The 19,959-nt window shown below is 39.5% G+C and overlaps 1 protein-coding gene across 3 annotated transcripts in view; it reads right to left on the bottom strand.

The window, feature by feature from the left end:
• PID1 (phosphotyrosine interaction domain containing 1) overlaps window positions 1-19,959 on the bottom strand; it is a 251,367-nt gene that overhangs the window by 93,154 nt on the left and 138,254 nt on the right. The window lies entirely within an intron of this gene.

The raw sequence follows: 19,959 nt of genomic DNA on the forward strand, positions 1-19,959 counted from the left end.
ATATATATCTATTTATATATATACACACACACATATATATACACACACAAACACACAAACACACACACACATAGATATGTATGTATATATATATACATGTATGTGTGTGTATACATATATATATATATATATACATATATAAATAAATACATAACCATCAGTGTCACTTAAGGCCTAGTTGTTTGTGTATGTGTGTATGCATATATGTGTGTGTGTGTGTGTGTGTATGTGTATACATATTTACAGATGGGAAGACTGAGGCACAGTGAGGCTAACTAATTGATGCACCAACCTGAGGGTAATAATGGGCTGAGATTCAAAACCAGGTCCTCTGGCTCCCATGTTTAAATTCTGGTTCTTAGTCAGCCTCAGAGAACCTCAATCAGCTAAACAAGAACACGGACGGTGATGGTTAGTTTTATGTGCCAACCTGGCCAAGCCACCGTACCCAGAGAGTTAGTTGGTCCAACTTTATTCTAGATGTTTCTGTGAAGGTATTTTTCAGATGCTAAATGAGCGAAATTTCTACTTAAATGAGTAGATTTAGAGTAAAGCAGATGACCTTCCATAATGGGAGTCAGTCTCACCCAGGCAGCTGAAGGCCTTAATAGAAAAAGGCTGACGTCCCTGGAAGAAGAAGTAATGCGTCAACATTACCTCTTCCCTGGGTCTCCAGCCTGCTGGCCTACCTTGTAAATTTTGGACTTACCAGCCTCTCTCTCTCTTTCTCTCTCTCTCTCTCTCTTTCTCTCTCTCTCTCTCTCCACACAAACACACACACACACACACACACACACAACACAACACATGCATACATCCAGTTGGTTCTGTTTCTTTGAAGAACTCTAATATAGTTACAAAATTGAAACTGGAATCCAGATCTATATTTTTTTCAGGGATGCTTCTGTTCTATTTGAGAAGTGCAGCTGTCTTTTTACTGGTAATTTTCTCCTGTGCTTCACCTGGACCACTGTAATGGTATCTTAATCAGTCCCCTGCCTCTAACCCTACTCCCCATCCTAAACCTTGCCAGAGATTATGCCATGTAATACAAAAAGTACCTGTCAATCATTTGAAATTGCTCACCAGCCCCCTAGCTTGACAGGCAGGTCCTTCACAATTGGGGTACTCTCTACCTTGACAAATTCATCTCCCTCTATTCCACTAGATGCAACTTCATGCTAAGCATGCCCAATGACCCTTCCCTCCTCCTACAAGTCTTCACTATTCGCATTGACTGTGACTCAGTTCACTTTATTATATCCTCTGTGCATCCTCTCCCACAACATTCTACCCTCCTCTTGAGTTTCTAAAACACATCTTTGTAATAAAAATCAACCCCTCCTTGTTTTATAATTATTTATATATACTTGTCTTCTTCCACTCAACTATGAGCTCCCTGAAACAAAGACCTGTGTCTTATGAAGCTCTAGAAATTTGCACAATGGATTTTCCATACACTTTTATTGGATCTATAAAAACCAACTATCCTCACTCTTAGTCAATGATAGACCTAATTTCACTTGAATGATAAAATTTTGTTATTTTTCTCCAGATTGTTTTTCACGTGTTATTACTGAACAATGAAAAAGTCAGAGTCTATAACATCTTAATTTTTTGCAAGAATAATAGAATACCTGAAATTCATATCCAACGTAGAATTCAATTTCCTATCTTACCTTGCTCTTTTATGTGACAAGCTCAACCAATCAACCAAAACAAGCAGCTACACTCCTCACTGAGGGTCAGGATTAGGGTTAATGTTAGGTACACTCCTCATTGAGGTGTGTAACACCTAAATAATAATTAAAGAAGGCTCTGGGCCAGGCACTGTGGCTCAGACTTGTAATCCCAACACTTTGGGAGACCACGGCAGGAGGATTGCTTGAGCCAAGAGTTTGAGACCAGCCTGGGCAACACAGCGAGACCCTGTCGCTACAAAAAATTAGAAATTAGTCAGACATGGTGGCATGCACCTATAGTCTCAGCTACTCTGGAGAAAAAAATAAAAGAAAAGAAGAGGAAAAGAAATAAAGGAAAAAGAAAAAAATGAAGAAAAAAATAAAGAAGAAGAAGAAGGTTCTATAGCACTAACCATAAAAATTTACTGTAAACTACACATTTTAAAGCAGAATTTAAGTAGAGGAAACACATGGTTTGAATCCCTCAAGTAGTATTATTTCCTAACCTGTGTTTCTAAAATCTTTCACCTAAGTCTCATTTTTTAGACTCCACTCCATTCATATTGAAGACTCAAAAAAGTCAATCAGGAAACTGCATGAACATCAATTTACAGTACTGACACACCAGGTGTGCCCCACATTGTCTACTCAGACTGGAAAAGCTACTTTCAATATTTTAATTTATTAAGGCCTTGAACTTGGCAATACAGAAACAGTATTGACTTCAAGTTACTACATTGGTTTTCTACTGCCCCAAAATCCAGAGGTGAGTCAGTGGAGTTCATTTTTTAATTGCTTCATGGGTTTCATTCTATTTTCAACTAGCTTCCGGGTGAAATATTTTTAAAAATCATTTTAATCATTAAAAATATTCAGAAGATCCCAGCACTTTGGGAGGCCAAAGTGGGCGGATCACAAGTTCAGGAGATGGAGACCATCCTGGCTAACACGGTAAAACCCCGTCTCTACTAAAAACACACAAAAAAAATTAGCTGGGCATGGTGGTGGGTGCCTGTAGTCCCAGCTACTCTGGAGGATGAGGCAGGAGAATGGTGTGAACCTGGGAGGTGGAGCTTGCAGTGAGCCGAGATTGCACCACTGCACTCCAGCCTGGGCGACAGAGCGAGACTCTGTCTCAAAATAAATAAATTAATAAATATTCAGAAGAAGAAATTCTACAAAGCTTAGTAATGAGCCATTTAGTTATTAGGACAAAATCGGATGCTGAGTCTTTATGCTTTAATGTTTCATCCAGCTTGAGGTTGGGTTACCCGTGATCCTCATGGCACTTCATCCTGCCCATGCACTCGGCAGCATCCACACATATCTTGTGTTGCTGATATGGTTTGGCTGTGTCCCCACCCAAATCTCATCTTGAATTGTAGCTCCCATAATTCCCATGTGTCATGGTAGGGACCCAGCAGGAGGTAACTGAATCATGGGGGTGGGTCTTTCCCATGCTGTTCTCATGGTAGTGAATAAGTCTCATGAGATCTGATGGTTTTATAAATGGGAGTTCCTCTGCACAAGCTCGCTCCTGCCCACTGCCATGTAAGAAGTACCTTAGATTTTCCTTCATCTTCTGCCATGACTGTGAGGCCTCCCCAGCCATGCAGAACTGTGAGTCAGTTAAACCTCTTTCCTTTATAAATTACCCAGTCTTGGGTATGTCTTTATTAGCTGTATGAGAACAGACTAATACAGTTGCCTTCCACAACATCACACTCTTCTGGCTTTTCACCTTCCACCCCAGTTGCTTTTTTTCAGTTTCCTCTGCAAGGTTCTCCTCCATATCTCTAAACACTGCCTTCGACTTTGCTGTCCCCACCCTAAACTTTGTCAGTGATGATCTCCCGCAATGGCACATCTTAAGAGGCCAAAACAACTGCTCCTTGGGGCTGCTCCTGGGACCTCTTCGCTTCTCATGTGTCCTTTCTCTGTTGACCTCATCCTCCCACATGCTTTTATATGTTATTTATATGTGAATAGCTCAGATACATATCATTTCAGTCCAGTTCTCTATTCTGAGCTCCGGATCAATACAGCCAAGATCAACATCTCTATTTTGATGACTCACATACCAAGGTTAGTATGCCCAAAATATAACTCTTGTACCACAACCCTCCAAACAACAAAACAAAGAAACAAACAAAAATGTGTTCTAATGATCTCATCATCAGTATGGAATCATGCCATACCACCAGTCTCCCATGCCCCAGTCTGGGGAGTTATCATCAAAATCTTCCTCTCCCTCCAGTCTTACCTCTAATCAAATCTGCCTTCACAATCTGGATCAGATGTACCATGCTTGTATCCCCTACCAGCCACCTTCCCAGACAAAGACAACATTATTGCTTGCCTGGATTATTGAAAAAATCTCCTACTGGGTCTCTCATACAGTCCTGCCCTTCTCCATCCTTCCTTTCTCTGTAGCCAGGCCGATAATGCTCCTGTCTGCTTAGAAAGATAATTCTAATAATTTTTCATTGCTGTGTGAAACAGGTCAAAATAGTCTGTGTGATTTCCAAAGCTCTTCTAAGACCAAGACCAAAGATCACCAACAACTCCTCTTCCTATCCCCTTTATGCCCTTCCACTTGCTCTCTCACTTCAAATCTCTGTTTCTCAAACATGACAAGATCCTTGCTGCCTCAAGATTTTTGCTCAAACTCTTATCTTTGCCTAGACCCTTCCTGCTTGTCATGTCCCCAAGCTTCCACCATCTGCCACACTCCTACCCATGTTTTTAGTCTTAGCTAAGGAGTCCTTTTTCAGGAGACTTCCCTAGACTTCTGCACTCAGCTGAAATGTCCTACTGTAGGAGCTTATGGTACCCTGTCCTTTTCTTTCAATCATTTATCCTCATTGCAATCACAGTAACTGGGTGATTTATGATGCATTGCCTTTCTGTCTCTCTCAATAGATTGGAAGGTTCATGAGGCTGGGATACTTAGGATTTTCTTTACTCCTATATCTTTGGTGACTAAAACAGAACCTAGCACATAGTAAGTACTCAATAAATACTTGAGGAGTAAATCGATAAATGAATGAATGCATGACAAAGAAAGTGATTTGTTCATTATTTTTCTGCTTTCATTCTATTATACATCCAAACCATCCATCTCTTTTTATCCTCCAAATGTAGACACAGAATAATGACAGTAAATGGAAAGTGGCAGCTTATTTGGAAATGTTCCCACACTCAAGATTGGTGCTACTAAGCAAGGTTATTTTAGAGAAGCATAAGCATATTACTCTCCTCTTCTCTAGGGTTGGCAAAGGATTCTTCATTTCTGCTATTCACATGCCTATATGACAGAATAATACCAAGACAATGCCCTTAGTATTATGAGGAAAGAAAAAATCCTGGCTCTGCCACTAACCAGCTCTGAGACTACACGTGAGTCATTTAATAGCGCTACATCCTAATCTTTCTTCTATGAAGGAAAAAGAGAGTCCTGCTGATCCCGTATCTTGAGATGCTTTACAAAAAAGTTTTGTAAGAGCAAAGGGAATAATGAATAGGGGAGATAAAATGCTATCCATCCCACACAAATGAGAAAAGAGTCAAAAGCCACAGACATGCTTGCTGGCTACTCAAATAATGCTGATGTATTGTTCTTGGGGGAAAGTACTAAACATGAAAGGACTTTAAGTAAAATACATTCAGAGAGCAAAATATATCAATCCCGCCTAAAAGGGCAGGATCTTTGCCAATGAAGTGCTGTCTTTTTGAACAAGAGAAAAAAAACAAAACAAAACAAAACAAAAACTAAGATCTTGACCAGTATAACTATGAAAAGAAATCAATCTCTCAGGAGTAAGAGTCTGAACTCAGGTCTTTAGCCAATTGTTTGAAATGTACCTGCTCAAAAAAATTCCAACTGGGGCAGGCTATTCCTCAAATTGCCTTCTAAGTTATTACACATAATTTGTTGTCTTTACCTGAACTGCCTTTTGCACTCCAGAGAGAATATCATTTTCAGGGTTTCAGCTACTAAAGAATGCCATTGGCCAGGAAGCTTGAGGAACTCATGCAGTCACTTTCTAAAGAAATGAAACTACTGTAAAAATGTGTGCTCACACAATAGTGGTATTATTTGCATGTAGCAGTCTAGAACAAACCACTTTCACATGTATTATCTCATTTATTAATACCCTGTATTCTTTTCTGTTTTACAATCAGGAAACTAAATAAATCAATTAATTTGTCTAAAATTATATACTTTGTACATATCAAGGCCAAGATCGCCATCGAAGTCTGTGTACTTTCTACCATACCCTTCATTTCTCCAGTAACAATGGACAATGCCTGAAGAGTTTAAATATTTTAAAAGTTATTTCCTTAAAATAGTAGCCAGTGGGTGAAAATAATTCAAATGCTTTACCTCATGTCATCTGTTCTTTATTTAAAGCCATCAGTAATGGAAGACACTCTTGCCTCTTAAGGGAATGATATAATTTCTCCTTTGGTTTAGCATAATACCTTTACAGGCTACTTGGGAACAAGGCAAGGTGTCAAAGGCACAGCATATACACAACAAATCAATGGCCTTACACTAACTTGGAAGAAGCAGGATATGATGGTTAATTTTATGTGTCAAGTTGACTAAGCAACAGGCTGACCAAATACCTGATCAAACATTTGTTTCTGCGGATGTGTGTGAAGTTATTTCTGGAAGACATTATCATTTGAATTGTGGACTGAGTAAAGTAGATGACCCTCCTCAATGTAGTCAGGCCTCACGTAATCTGTTGAGGGCCTAAAAGCAAGAAAAATGCAGAGGAAGGTTGGATTCCCACTCCCTCTGCCCTAGTGCTTGAGCCGGGACATCTATATTCTCCTGCCTGTGATGCTCCTGGTTCTAAAGTCTTCAGACTCGGACTGGCCTTAATACCATCACGTCTCTGGCTCCCAGACCTACAAACTATACCACCAACTCTTCTGGTTCTACAGCTCACAGACAGCAGACCGTGGGACTTAGCCTCCATAATCATGTGAGCCAACATCTTATAATAAACTTTTTTTCTAGAAAGATATTTCTTACAAGGTATTGCCTATACAACAGCTGACTCTTGAACAACACAGAGGTTAGGAATGGCAAGCCCCCATGCAGTCAAAAATCCACGTATAACTTTTGATTCCCCCAAAACTTAACTACTAATAGCCTACTATTGACCAGAAGCCTTACCAATAATATAAAAAGTTGATTAATACATATTTTGTATATGTATTTCATTCTATATTCTTGCAATAAAATAGGCTAAAGGAAAGAAAATGCTATTAAAAATCATAAGGAAGAGAAAATACATTTACCATTCATTAAGTCAAAGTGTGCCAACATAAAGGTTCTCATCCTCATCGGCTTCATTCTGAGCAGGCTGAGGCAGAGGAAGAAGAGGAGGGGTTGGTCTTGCTGTCTTAGGGGTTGGTAGAGGTGGAAGACATTCCAAATACAACTAGACTCACAATGTTCAAACCCATGTTGTTCAAGGGTCAACTGTGTGTATATATAATATCTATATTATATATAGATATATACAATATATATGTATAATGCATACACACAATGAGATTAATCATTGTCATGGTTTGGATATCATTTGTCCCCACCAAAACTCATGTTGAAATTTGGTCCCCGACATGGAGGTACTGGGGTGTGGGCCTAGTGGGAGATGTTTGAGTCATGGGGATAGATCCCTCAGGATTGGCTTTGTTCCATTCTTGAGGTGATGAATGAGTTCTTGCCCCTGTGAGACTAGATTACTTCTCACAGTAACAGGTTGGTTCCCAGGAGAGGCAGTTGTTATAAAGCAAGGTTCCTCCTCCTGTCCTTCTTTGCATGGGTCTACTCCTCCTTTGACCTCCCACCATATGATGCCACACAAAAGCCTTCACCAGAAGCCAAACAGATGCCAGCATCATGCCCATTGAACTTCCCAGCATGAAGAATTGTGAGCTAAATAAGCCTCTTGTTTATAAACTAACCAGTCTCTGGTATTATGTTACAGCAACACAAAATGGACTAAGACAATGATAATATTATATTGGTTATAAGTCCTATTGGTTCTGTTTCTCTGGAGAAACCTGAGCAACACATAGGAATATAGAGCCACCTGTCCATACACCTGCACATTCATCTCTGGTGGGAGTACCACATGGGAGATGGGGTCTCAGACAGTAATTTTTGAACCTCAAAGAAGCAACACTCCCTAGTTTATATCTGGCTTATAATTATGATATAATCCTCATGCATACTAAATTCATTGCAAGGGCTAAACCTTGCAATAAAACTTTTGTTCTACACATTCTGACATTGGGAACCCTGTGCCTAGGAAGCACTTCATCCAAGCTATAGTCTTTGCTCTGTCACTCAATTTTGTTCTGACCATGAGTAAGTCCCTTCGTGACTTGGGACCTCAGTCTCCTAATCAGAAAAGGGAGTTGGATAAGAGTGCTCTTACAAACTCCTACATTCTCTCCACTTTTTTCTGCATGACCCTAGGTTTTTAGAAGCTGGGTAATGACTAATTACCATTGGAAAATGGGCTTATTCATTTGCTATGTATTCTGTGGGGCTCTCCTCTCAAATTATACTTTGGAGAGAGGAGTATGTGTATGGAGGGGGGAGGTATTTGTTTATTCATTCAATAAATATTTATTGAGTAGTACCTACAAGAAGTCATACACTTGATCGCGGTCTAGGGACAAAACAGTGAATAAGACTGACATGGTCCTTTTCTAATAAAGTTTACATTCCATGAGGGAGATAAACAATAAAGAAATAATACAATAGAAAACAGAGAGTGATTATGGCTATAAAGAAAATCAAAGGAGAGCAAAGAGATTGAGAGTAATAGGGACCCTGTGGCTTTTGACAGGGTGATCAGAGAAGAAGTCTGCAAAAAAAGTCTCATTCTAGAAGAGGCCTGAATAAAGTTAGAGAATGAGCTATGAAAATATCTGGACTGTCACTTTTACTAAAAATAAATTTTTCATAAACATCTTAAGAGAATTAGTAATAGCTTTTCTTATAGTTTACAGAAAATCCTGGTTGAGGCAAAGAGTTTCTCTACTAAAAAGTTAATGAAAAAGGTTTTATAATGTACAGTAGTTCAGGTCTCTTTTGTAAAAAGTGGCAGAAAGATGGTTTTTACACCGTTAATAATAGATTCAACAAAAATGTATTATGTGCCTAAAATGTTTAACTAAATATAGTCCATACAATATTTGGCTTAACGGCCTTAGCAGGCATATCCTTGTGGGGCTCTGGTAGGGGAAAGTCCAAGGGCATTGCATAGAGAGGATAAGGGAACCCAGGAATAGCTGAATGATTTGCCCCTGGAATCCCAAACAGGACGTTTCTCTTCCCTGTAAAACCCTGGGGTTTTACAGCTTTTCCCCAGGGACACAGTGCCTGACCCTGCAAGTGTGTGTCCCCCTACAGTGAGACCAAGACCACACCAAGGCAGGCAGATTTGATAAAGCTCTAGGTGGTTCCAGCATCACACAGCCAGTCATTTACATTGTTCAAGCAGGTAGCCAACATTTGTGGAACACACTGAAGGGAAGCAAGCCTATTATCGTCATTAGTGGATATCAGGATTGAGGACTTTCATACAGCATTTCAAACAAGTTTATTAGCAAATATCATGAACTTTTAGCCAACCCTATGCCCTGAAGCAAGAAGCAAGAAATGAGGCATCTCAGTGTAGGTGGTGTGGAATGGAGGCAGGGAAAGGCCTCCAAAAGTTGATCATTGGAACAGTAAAGAGCTGTCATTCATTCCTTGGACAGATACTGGAACCCACTGTACAGCATTATAAACTACTGAGCTAGCAAACCCTCCCAGGTGGCATTATGTTTCGGTACTGGAGCTGAGTGAAATCTACCTTACTGTTTTTTGTTTTTTGTTTTTAACAAAATAGCTTTATTGAAATAAAATTCATATAATATAAAATTCACTTATTTAGAATATACAATTCAATTGCTTTTAGTTTACTTACAGAGTTGTGTGATCATCACCACAATCTAATTTTAAAATATTTCTATCACTCCAAAAAAAAAAATCCCATATCTATTAGCAGCAACTCCATCGTACCACCAGGCCCCACTTCAGCCTAAGGCAACCACTAATCTACCTGTCTCTACAGATTTACCTATTCAGGGATATTTCAGGTAAATGGAATCATATAATCATATAATATGTGGTCATTTGTGACTAGCTTCATTCACTTAGCATGATGTTTTCAAGGTTTCAAGGACTGAGGACTTTCATACAGCATTTCAAACAAGTTTATTAGCAAATATCATGAACTTTTAGCCAACCCTATGCCCTGAAGCAAGAAGCAAGAAATGAGGCATCTCAGTGTAGGTGGTGTGGAATGGAGGCAGGGAAAGGCCTCCAAAAGTTGATCACTGGAACAGTTAAGTGCTATCATCCATTCCTTGGCAGAAGATCTGGACAGATATTGGAACCCACTGTACAGCATTATAAACTACTGAGCTAGCAAACCCTCCCAGGTGGCATTATGTTTCGGTACTGGAGCTGAGTGAAATCTGTCTTATTGTTTTTGTTTGTTTGTTTGTTTTTTAACAAAATAGCTTTATTGAAACAAAATTCATATAAAATTCACTTATTTAGAATATACAATTCAACTGCTTTTAGTTTACTTCCAGAGTTGTGTGATCATCACCATAATCTAATTTTAAAATATTTCTATCACTCCAAAAAAAACTCATATCTATTAGCAGCAACTCCATCGTACCACCAGGCCCCACTCCAGCCTAAGGCAACCACTAATCTACCTGTCTCTACAGATTTACCTATTCAGGGATACTTCAGGTAAATGGAATCATATAATATGTGGTCATTTGTGACTAGCTTCATTCACTTAGCATGATGTTTTCAAGGTTCATCTATGTTGTGACCTGGATCCACGCTTCATTTCTTTGTATTGCCAAATAATAGTCTATTTTATGGATATACTGCATTTTGTTCATCTATTTACTGGTTGACAGATATTTGAGTTCTTTGTACTTTCTGGCTATTATGAATAATGTTACTATGAACATTTGTGCATGTTTTTGCACAGGCATATGTCTTCATTTGTCTTGGATATGTACTCCTAGGAGTGGATTGCTGGGTGATACGGTAACTCCAGTTTAACTATTTAAGGAATTACCAAGGTGTTTTCCAAAATGCCAATACCATTTTACCTTCCCACCAGCAGTGTTAGGGGGTTTCACTTTCTACACATCCTCACCAGCACTTGTTAATATCTGTCTTTTTCATTCAAGTGGGTATAAAGGAGTACCTCATGGCAGTTTTGATTTGCATCTCCCTAATGACTAAAGATGTTCATCATCTTTTCATATGCTTATTGACCCTTTGTATATGTTCTTGGGCAAAATGTCTTTTTAAATCATTTGCACATTTATTAGTTGGTTCATTTTTTTATTATTCAGTTGTAAGATTTCCTTATATATTCTGGATACAAGTTCCTTATTAGCTACATTATTTGCAAATATTTTCTTCAATATTTTAGTGAACAAAGTAGGCTAATGCTGGGTAATGAACCTGCTTTAGGGAAGGCTGTCTTGGCAGGTCAGAGCACTGTTAGGTTCTGCTATATGTTAAAATATGGCAAGACTGGAAGGCAGCATGAGAGACCTTCTCTGTATGTGTTTGATAAATTAAAACCTGAGGCAAAAACAAAGTAGAATGAAATGTTTACTCTTCAGGCATCATGCTGAGTTAATTTTATTATTTTCTTTTTGACCTAACAAGGAGTTTCAAAAGAGAAGTCTGGGGTTTTGTTTTTGTTGGTAGCTGCATTAGATGGATATTAGCCAATCTCTTTTCCTCATCATACTTTATCCATCTGTCCTGCCTTCCCACAACCTGGGATAACTCCATTTTATTGCTGTGTTGTCTCTTCCAACTTCTACAAGGCAACTGGCATTTTCCCTATTTTGGGTAAAGAAAACTAAAAAAAAAAGTTAGCGGAAAGAGAAAATGAAAATAACACTAAGAGGTTATCTTAATGTTGTAAACAGTTATAAACAAGAAAGAACTGAGATTATATCTGTGGCAATAAAATCAGATAGTACCACCCTCAATTCTCCCTAATCACAAATTAAAGTCTTTTTTTCTCACACTTCATATTTGCCTTTATTCTACTCAACAGACCTTGGAAATGGGATTCAGTAACAATGTTTCACATCCTTGGACATATTTCTCACTGATATTTGACCTGCTGTTCAAAAAGAAAAAAAAAACTTTAAGTCAAAATTTAGTCTGAACTGCATTCAATTTATTTTTTAATGAGAAAACTAAATTAAATATTCTCAGTTCAAATTATATTGTGCTAGTTTGTAACAGAGTCTGGGTGGACAAGTGACCCCTGAATGCATTTCTACTACCTGTTGACTAACAAGTCCTTAACCAGCAGAAGAATCTTATTCATCGTGTATCTCCCTATTCTGAGCTACAATTCTAAAACTGTCCCGAATTAGATGTCTTTATTTTCCTCTGGTCAATTTCATATTTGAACTTAAGGCTAAACGTCTACACGTGTGTGAGTGTGTGTCTGTTGGTATGCAACAATGAAATGTGTATGACTATTTACCAATATCGAGGTCCTATTCCAGGTATCAGGATGATCAGACTTTACTCTTTCAAGTTAGCTTTCGCCGCAAGACTTGCTCCAGCCAATAAAACTGAGCAAAAATGATGTGTGTCTCATTTTTGCTATAGTGTTGAAGAATCCATGTGTGGGCCTCCATGGTTTTCCCCACTGTTACTGAATTCTATGGCATTCTAAATGGAAGAGCCTTCATCAGTTTGGGTCTCAGAGTAGAAATGACATGAATCAGAGCCCTCCAGCAATGAGTATGTGGTATGAGTAAGAAATAAACCTTCATTGTTTTTGGTTACAGACATTTGGGGATGTTTGTTACTGCAGCATAACATTCCACCTAACTAATTCAAGTAGCCAAAAAAAAAAAAAAAACCTGCTTTTATTTTCAGTCCTGTTCTTCCTCAACATACTTAAAAGTTCTTCTCTATTAATTATTGACGCAACTAACAACCCAAATCCAATTTGGTCAGACCATGTTGCAGAATCTGCTGCTTGGAACATGACAAAAACATCAAGAAAAAACTGTTCAGATTACAGAGTTTACTACACTGAAGTATATAAATGTCTTCCTCCCTCCTTGTCCTCCTGTGTCCTAGTACATTCACTGGAGTTTCACATTCATACAAATAAAATAAAAGATGAGAATACACGGTTTTGCTGAAAATCTTCCCATTCCTTAAAGTTTTTAATATGGAACATTGCATGTTTTTCATACTTGATATGAACACTTCATGCACATTTTCCCATGTGCAATGCATGCTTGTGGGAGCCTAGCCTTCATGCAGGCAGCTGGTGTACCACAGAAGGCTTTCTCCATTGAAGAAAATTGAGCATGTTGAGCAAATATGAAGCTTCTGTTTCTCGGCAACAAAGTTCCTGCTTAGGTTCTGGAATAGCTATGGATTGTACATTCCTCAGGTGCTACTTAGGGAGCAATAGAGGATAATCCACCTCTAATGTGTTTACCAGGTCAATTCTCTGCATAGTTATACAGCCTAATTTCTCCTTACAGCCATCCCTCAAAGATCCTAAAATGTGACTACATCACGAGTTTGCAACACTCCCAGAAAGAGCCACACCACTTGCCAGATGCAACAGTAAATGCCTCTTTAAAAACACAAAAACAAAAAAGTTTTCATTAAAAGATACTCCTGCCCAAATTTCCTATGAAATAATGATGCTGCGGTCCCAAAGGAGGTAGGCTTTTGGAGAAAGAGGAATTCTTAAAAATGCATTTGGAGCCAAGGCACTGAGTTTTTCCCATTGTGCTACACAAAAAAGACGGGTCTGGAGGCAATTTAACAAGTTTAAATTACCATTTGGAAAGTAATAAGCTTTGGCTCCTGAGATGTGCAACCAACTGGGAATGGTCTGGCAAAAAAAAAACCCTGTGTATTACACATTTCTCAGCTAAGTCCCAGACTCACATGCAACACTTAGCTTTTAGGAGATAATATGTGAATTAATGACTCTTCATGCATGGTTTAGGAACCCGAAATCACTAAAATGGCTGCCTGTGAGATAAATAACCTTTCCTCCATCATGTAAAATACTGATAAAGGGATTTAATGTATACTCTGATTCTTAAACATGATTCAGAAGAGAGTACATACAAATAAAAACAGCAGCATTTTCAGAGCATCATCAATTTTGTAAATTTCTTCGTACCTTTGCTCAAATTTGATCAAAGTGAATTTCTTCACATAATCCCAGTCAGCTAGCCACAAGCCATGTCACCTCATGTCTACACTTGTCTATTTCATTGTTTTATTAGTCAGAGAAGGCTAACTTCTTTCACAATTACCTCAACATTTTAGTGGCTTAACACGATCTAAGTTTACTTCTTGCTCATGCAACACTCTAATAAGGCGAAGCTTTCTGGTCAGGCTCCCCCAAGCAGGAAGTCAAGAACCAAGGCTTCTCCCAGCCTGTGGCTCCGCCATTCCCCAAGTCCTCAAAGCCCTGTTTATTTGGATGCCAGCGGGGAGAGAGAATAAAAGCCCATCAGCACAGTTAATGGGCCTCGCTTGGACTAGGAATTCACCACTCTGCCCACACTTCATTGCTCAGATCTCAATCATTTAGGACACCCAAATGCCAAGGACAAAGTAGGAAATGTTGTTAAGCTGTGTGTCCAGGAGGAAAGGGGAAAGAATCTGGGGACTCCCCCTCTCTCTTGCTGGCTGGGACATAACCTCTCTGTTTGTTTTCTGTTCTGCAAAGTGGGCCTAATAATTGTATCTACTTATGATTATTCCTACTACATTTTTTTCAGGGATCCAAAACTGGCCAGACTGAGAATTGACTTGAATTGTAAGAGACCTGTGAATCAGCAAGATTGCCGGTTTATTTCCAGTAGAGGCTATAAACTTATCGGCCACCAGCTAGGACATCTTGTTTTTGACTCAAGCTATGTAAACTGCCAAACAAGCCATCAGAAGGTGATATTCTGAGTAGAGGGGATCAGAGGAAAGGACATAGGACAGCCTGAAGGGGTGCTTTTTCTCTAGATCAAGTGACCAAGGTTTCCAAGCCTTGTCACTACGGACATTTTGGGCTAAATCATTCTTTGTGGCAGGGCCTTCCCATGAATCAGAGGTTGTACAGCGGCATCCCCGGCCTCCACCCACTAGATGCCATTAATACTTCCCCAGCTGTGATGAACAAAAATGTCTCCAGACATTGCCAAATGTTGCAGAGGGACTAAAGCACACTCTTCTCCACTTGATAGCTACCGTTCTAGATCATGAAAAAGAATAATGAACTATTTGACTGGAAAACACCTATATGCAGAGACAGTGCCCGTCTGTAGGTGTTCCTATCTGTCTGTCTATCTCTCTCTCTCAGGCAGTGCTGGGAAAACTGCCAAATACCTGCTCTTTGGCTTCCCTTTGTCTAGCCACCATGCAGCTCATCTTCCTCAAGAACATTTGCTTCCTTCAGCTGTGCAGATGCTGCTGATGGAGCTACAAGCCCTTTGTGTGCAGGGAGACGACAGGGCTGTGTGTGTCTCCCATTCCCCCAGGGCATTCTCCTTACGAGATTTTAGGGGGAAATTACTAAACAAGCCTCCAAGCAAAGGTAAATGGATTGGGATTTTTGTACCAGAGTCCCCCAAACTTCAAGTGCTCTCAACAGCTAAAGGTATTTCCAGGGAGGCAGTAAAAAAGATGACATTTGCAACCTCTCAGAAGGCACTTGTTCCAAGTATAATCCAATTTAGAAAGTGCATTTGCTTTAAACTTCCTCTAAAAACCTAAATAGAAAAAATATTTCTAAATCTTTGTCCAAATAGTAACACTGCCTTTTCTCCCTCCAACTAGCTGTTGTATTCCAGTAATTAGGGAAAGGCTCTCTGGTGTGGGTATAACTGTATAAAACTCCAAGTGTTTCAAGTTGAAATGTGCAAATGGACTTATTTATGACTTTTGTTGCTTTGATACGAAAAAAAAACTGTTCAAAGCCAAAGGTTTTTTTAATTTGAATATAGTCAACTTACACCAGATAATAACACTTGAAAAAACTAAGCTATTTAATGAATATTAGACAAACGCTATACTAAGAACCATGAGGATTTCTTCATTCCAATTTATTTTTAAGCTAAAAAAAATCTAAAAAATAAATAAGCTAACCACCATGCATTGAATGTCTGTTATTTCTCAGGGCATTTATGTTCATTTTCTGTAATCCTTATTTATTCCCTGTAAAATTGGTATTCTTATCATAAAGAGATGAATAAATTAATGGGTAAAAAAATAGAAAGAGTAAAAAAGACCCACAATTTGATACCACGACAGGGTGACTATAGTCAATACTAACTGAATCGTACATTTTAAAATACAGAGTGCAATTGGATTGTTTGCAACTCAAAGGATAAATGCTCGAGGGGATGGATACCCCATTCTCCATGATGTACTTATTTCACATTGCATGCCTGTATCAAAACATCTCATGTACCCCATACATATACACACCTATCATATACCCACAAAAATTTAATAAATAAATAAATAACGAGATAAATAAATTGAGGCTTACAGAGACTGAACCATTTGCCCTGAGGCACACAACTGTGTACAGCTTGGTGAATACAGAATCAGGACTTGAGCCCGAGCCCCGCTGTCTCCAAAGCCTACCACACTTGTGCTAGTTTCCCACCAGGCTGTAATGCCTCCTTAAGAGACTCATTTAAAACCCCGTCTCTACTAAAAATACAAAAAATTAACCAGGCATGGTGGCGGGCGCCTGTAGTCCCAGCTACTCGGGAGGCTGAGGCAGGAGAATGGCATGAACCTGGGAGGCAGAACTTGCAGTGAGCCGAGATTGCGCCACTGCACCCCAGCCTGGGCAACAGAGCAAGACTCCTTCTCAAAAAAAAAAAAAAAAAGAGAGAGAGAGGCTCATTTATTGCAAATTCCATATCAGCAATCACAGCTACTTTTACACACCCAAACCTAAATGTGACTATGGTAATAAGTATCTTAATTTTCATTTCATTGCCTGGCAGTTCTCCTCAACTGGATAACATATTGGGCTCTGGATAACTATATTAAACTGAATCCATATTGCTTAGAAAGCATTTATCATTACTATCTCAGAAGAGTAGTTATGCACAAGTATGATCAAGAAGCACATTTCTAGCAACAATCTATTTGTCCCTTTTCCCCCCATATTAGTCATGGTTTCTTCCCTAAGATGAGCAGAGAGAACCAAACTAGATGTTTCTCTTGCTCATGTACACTGGGCAGGGACTGCATGAGCTAACAAGGGAGGTGGCTCCTCCGGAGACTGGCACCCACGGCTTGCTTGTCGTGTTCACATTCGTTATAATGAAAATCTGTCCTGCTGCCCAGTGGGTTCAAGTAACCATGGCAACTTACCAGCAACATCGCTCACACAAATTATAGCAAAGAAGCTATGACCAGCTCCACCCAGAAACTGAAACGGTCACACCAAGAAGGAAACATTTCTCAAGGACGCTTAGCTCTTAAAGAGCCATTGGCAATCCTGTATCTGCTCAGCTTTATCACCAGAATAAATCTCAGCTCGCTTTTACTGAACAGCGTTAAAAGCTGTTACACATAATACACTTGAACTTTGGTTGTAATTAAACTGGTGAATCACAACTTTGACTAACTCTCTGTGTCACAAAGAGCATTGATAAGGAGTTGTCTGGAGAGCCAGACAGCCCTCAGCCCACCTGGAACGCTGCAGACACCCGTCCTTGCATTCTCAGGGCAGACAGAACTTTCACTGCAGAACGTGCAAGTCCCAGCACTTCTGAGAGACCAGAAGCTTGGCGCAAAGTGATGCCTGGGGGACAGTGACAGCAAGAAAAGGAAACTCTGCCTTTTTGGAAAGTTCTGAGTTTACTTTTTTAAAGAAAACATAGCAAAGTCTTTAAATAAATTATTTTTTAAAACTACCACATGAGAGATAGGAAAAGGTCATTTGTTGAGTGGTGATTTGAACAGTCACTGAGGGATGTGGCGGAGCAAGTTAATGAGGAAACTCGTAGGCTTGTCAGGCAGTTTCATGGGTCTAGTTGAAGCTGGAGACTATGAATTTAGAGGCTCGTCAAAGTTCTCAATCCATGTCTGTTCACCTCCCCCACTAGACTGTGTTCCTGGAGGGCTTAATTCATCTTGTGTCATCAGCACCTAGCTCGGCTCTGATACAAAGCAGATGCCCCCAGTGTTAGCTAAACTCAGTGGCAATGTCTGCAATGTCTGATGGGTTATCTCCTGGGTCTGCCAGAAATGAAGTTTATTTTCTCACAGTTCTGGAGGCTAGAAATCCAAGCTCAAGGTGTTGGCAGGCCAGAGCTAGGGAAAAACCTGTTCTGGGCCTCTCTCAGAGCTCCTGGCAGTTACTGGCCTGTAGCTGTGTAACTCCAATCTTCACATGATGGCATTCTCCCGGGTGCACGCCTGTGCCCAAATTTCCACTTTTTATAAAGATACCCACCATATCGGATCAAGGTCCCTCCCTACTCCAATATGACCTCACCTTAACTTAATTATATCTTCAGTTACTCTATTTCCAAATATGCTCACATTCTGAGGTACCGAGGGTTAAGACTTCAATTCTGAGGGGTCACGATTATAACATCTGAGCATAAACACTTTAAATAAATACTACATTTTTCTTTTCTTTTCTTGTTTTCTCTTTTTTTTTTTTTTGAGACAGAGTCTCACTTTGTCTCCCAGCCTGGAGTGCAGTGCTGCGATCTCAGCTCACTGCAGCCTCCACCTCCCGGGTTCAAGCTATTCTCCTGCCTCAGCCTCCCAAGTAGCTGGGACTACAGGCATGTGCCACCACACCTGGCTAATTTTTGTATTTTTAGTAGAGATGGGGTTTCACCACATTGGCCAGGCAGGTGTCAAACTTCTGACCTCAGGTGATCCACCCATCTCAGCCTCCCAAAGTGCTGGGATTACAAGTGTGAGCCACCATGCCCAGCCACATTTTTCTATGAGAACAAAGTCATGTGAAAAGAGTAAAGAATCTCCACATGCGAAAATCACCATTTTGGCTAGAGTTTAGAAGTATTAGTAATTAATTTCATAGCTTAGGCAAAATGTCCATTGTTCCAAAAGTCATCATCAAATATTCACACTAGATACGAATTTCAGTAATTAATCCTATTTGTAAATTAAAAACCAAGATTTCAGCTTGAATAAATGATGAAGATCAGCCAAGCAACATTCACTTCTTAAAAGCGTTTGTTTTGTGAAAAATGCAACAAGATTCCGTCTAGGTGGAAAGATGTACTAAATATTCATTTATCTCAATATCAATCATTGTTAAACAACAGTGACATGAGGGTGGGAAGAAGGTTAGTTATGATCTAGTACTATCATCCTCCTGTCTGGGAGCAAACCCTCTCTAGAGCAGGATTAAGCTATCTTAGAAAAGAGCAATGTAGACAGTAACAATCTTTATAGTTCTTGCATCCAGTTTCTTGAATATTCACTACTTTGTTTCCAGGGACTCCAGATGATGGCACTTGGTAGAACCATCTCCTTTTAAAGGTATATAGACTGCACACTTCTGGGAGATGGAAGGCTTAAAATTGGCTATAAGAAAGGAAGGATACACTTATTATCTCAGGGGATAAAGAATTAATAGACAAAGCCTTGTTCTATCTCCTTGGGGTCATGGCTCCAATGAGCTTCTGAGGACCACAACCATCTATGTTCCATGTGTGACATCAGGAAGAAGGGGTCCCCTTCAAGCTCTGGCTCCTTTGTACTTACAGGATGGGCTATCACGATCCCAGAGAAAACAGTCAACATTATAAAACTGCCTTTTGAACTACATGATTCAGCATAAGAACATGAGAGATCCAGCTTTCGGTGTCACTATCACTGCCTGCTTTTCTGACCTTGAAACTGGCCAGAAGTCCTCCTGCTTATTACCGGCATGGATTGCTAGAACTTCAAAACAAAGTTTCAAGTGCTAGAAATTCTTAGTTTCTCTCTCGTACATACCATTTTGAATTTTGTATGAATTAGCTTTTAGATTCAGGTTACAAATTAATCCAGGCTCATTATGTAATTAAATGTTTGATTAGGAGCATGAATTAACATATTACACAGAGGCTTATAATTTTATGAGACAAACTCTTTAAT

This window comes from Gorilla gorilla, chromosome 11 (assembly GCF_029281585.2).
Source record: "Gorilla gorilla gorilla isolate KB3781 chromosome 11, NHGRI_mGorGor1-v2.1_pri, whole genome shotgun sequence".
NCBI lineage: Eukaryota > Metazoa > Chordata > Mammalia > Primates > Hominidae > Gorilla > Gorilla gorilla.